Source organism: Portunus trituberculatus, chromosome 42 (genome assembly GCF_017591435.1).
Source record: "Portunus trituberculatus isolate SZX2019 chromosome 42, ASM1759143v1, whole genome shotgun sequence".
Classification (NCBI taxonomy): domain Eukaryota; kingdom Metazoa; phylum Arthropoda; class Malacostraca; order Decapoda; family Portunidae; genus Portunus; species Portunus trituberculatus.
In genome coordinates, this window is record NC_059296.1 from 21,124,303 (window position 1) to 21,127,412 (window position 3,110).

Here is a 3,110-nt window from a genome sequence, read left to right on the forward strand (position 1 = left end):
GGAGAGTGGAGTTCCACAGGGATCAGTGTTGGCACCAGTAATGTTCGCGGTCTACATAAATGACATGGTGGATGGGGTGTCCAGTTATGTGAGCCTATTTGCAGACGATGCAAAATTGTTAAGAAAAGTGAGATGTGACAAAGATTGCGAACTACTCCAGGAAGACTTGGACAGAATATGGAAATGGAGCTGTACATGGCAAATGGAGTTCAACACGACAAAATGCAAGAAAATAGAGTTTGGCAAGAGTGAAAGAAGAATCAGGAGTATGTACAAGATAGGAAATGAAGACATAAAACCAGTCATGAAGAAAAAGACCTTGGGGTGACAATTACCAATGACCTATCGCCAGAGAGACATATAAACAAAATAATTGGAGAAGTATTGAACTTATTGAGGAACATAAGAGTGGCGTTCGTATATTTAGATGAAGAAATGATGAAGAAAATAATTACTGCAATGATAAGACCGAGGCTTGAATATGCAACAATACAGTGGGCTCCGAACTTAAAGAAACACATAAGGAAACTAGAGAAAGTACAGAGGGCTGCAACGAAAATGGTGCCTGACTTAAGAGATTTGACTTATGAAGACAGACTGAAAAGAATGCAACTTCCGACCCTGGAAAACAGAAGAAAGGGGAGACCTGATAGCAATATACAGAGTGATGATTGGCATGGAAAAATGGATAGGGAAGATCTGTGTATGTGGAATGAAAGAATGTCGAGAGGGCATGGGAAAAAACTAAAAATGGCCACTTATAGGAGAGATGTGAAAAAATATAGCTTCCCTCATAGAAGGGTGGAAGCATGGAATAGTTTAGACGTGGAAGTGGTCAACGCAAGGAATATTCATGATTTTAAGAAAAAGCTGGACATTAATAGATATGGAGACGGGACAACACGAGCATAGCTCTTTTCCCGTATGTTACAATTAGGTAAATACAATTAGGTAAATACACACTCACACACACACACACACACACACACACACACACACACACACACACACACACACACACACACTCTCTCTCTCTCTCTCTCTCTCTCTCTCTCTCTCTCTCTCTCTCTCTCTCTCTCTCTCTCACACACACACACACACACACACACACACACACACACACACACACACACTCTCTCTCTCTCACACACACACACACACACACACACACACTCTCTCTCTCTCTCTCTCTCTCTCTCTCTCTCTCTCTCTCTCTCTCTCTCTCTCTCTCTCTCTCTCTCTCTCTCTCTCTCTCTCTCTCTCTCTCTCTCTCTCTCTCTCTCTCACACACACACACACACACACACACACACACACACACACACACACACACACACACACACACACACACACACACACACACACACACACACACACACACACACACACACACACACACACACACACACACACACTCTCTCTCTCTCTCTCTCTCTCTCTCTCTCTCTCTCTCTCTCTCTCTCTCTCTCTCACACACACACACACACACACACACACACCAAACCAACTACAGACGTGGACGGAGGACAACAAAATGACCATCAACCACACCAAGACCGTGGTGATGCACATTTGTACCTCCACAGCAGCAGTTCCCCCTCCCCAGCTTTCTGTGGGCCCTCACTCCCTCCAGGTGGTCCGCAGCACCAAGCTTCTAGGTGTCTTGGTGGATGATCAGTTAACATGGAAGCAGCATGTTTCCAACATCATCAGGTCAGCCTCATATAAAATCTATTTACTGCGCCGACTCAGGTCCCTGGGAGCACCGGCAGATGAGCTGAGGGGAGTGTACCTCATCTTTATACTCCCTAAGCTCATGTACGCCGCCCCAGCGTGGTCCTCCTCCCTGAACCTCACACAACGACAACAGCTGGAGAGGGTTCAGAGGAGGGCGTTCAGGGTCATCCTTGGGCCTGCCTACAGGTCCTACGAGGACGCCCTGACCTGCCTGAGTCTGCCGAGGCTGGCCACAAGACACCAGGAAGCCTTGGAAAAATTTGGGGAAGGACTGCTGCGTCATCCACGTCTCCGCCACCTGCTACCACCCGACGTGCCTCCCCCTGCTCGCGCCACCCGACACCATAATCGCGTGGCGCCTTTGAGAGCACCGCGCACGGATCGGTACCGACTCAGCGCGGTGCCCACTATTGTGCGAGCTTTAAATAGATAAGTGAATTTCTAGGTTAAGTTTATCCATAGTTAGGTTAAGCATTTTTAGTTCATTGTGGTAATGTCCCACACCCACCCTGTACATTTTCAGTGTATTTTTACATTGCCTAATTAATAAACCGTTTATTATTATTATTATTATTATTACACACACACACACACACACACACACACACACACACACACACACCTCTCTACACACACAAACACACCTCTCTCTCTCTCTCTCTCTCTCTCTCTCTCTCTCTCTCTCTCTCTCTCTCTCTCTCACACACTGAATAAGTAGTGTTTTTGTTCACCACCATCATCACTCAGTATTTTATTAGCACAGGCAGTACATCATAATTCGTGTTAAATGAGTACAGACACATAATTTTATGGGTAACTAAACATTATTTTATTAACACAGCTAGCGAGAGTACATAATTCGTGATCCACGAATGCATAAAATAAGTTTTCCGGGTATCTGAACATTGCCAATTTTATGAATACAAACAATATAATAATGCATAAAACCAATTTTCCGGGTATCTGAACATTGCCAATTTTATGAATACAAACAATATAATAATGCATAAAACCAATTTTCCGGGTATCTGAGCATTGCCTATTTTATGAACACAAACAATATAATATTACCTATATATTCAGCCATGCATACATATTCAGTACACTAACTGTAAGATGAACATCAGTAGTATCACCGTTACTTTTACCACCACAATCACACCCACCACCACCATCCACAACACTCCACAATTAAAACCACCACTCACTACGCTGTACCAGCACCACGACACCACCACCACCACTTCACTGCACCCACTACACCAACACCATCCGCCATACTGCAGCACAATACCACCGCCTCCTATTACACCGCACTAGCACACCACCACCACCATCACCCACCACAATGTATACCACCATCACACACACAC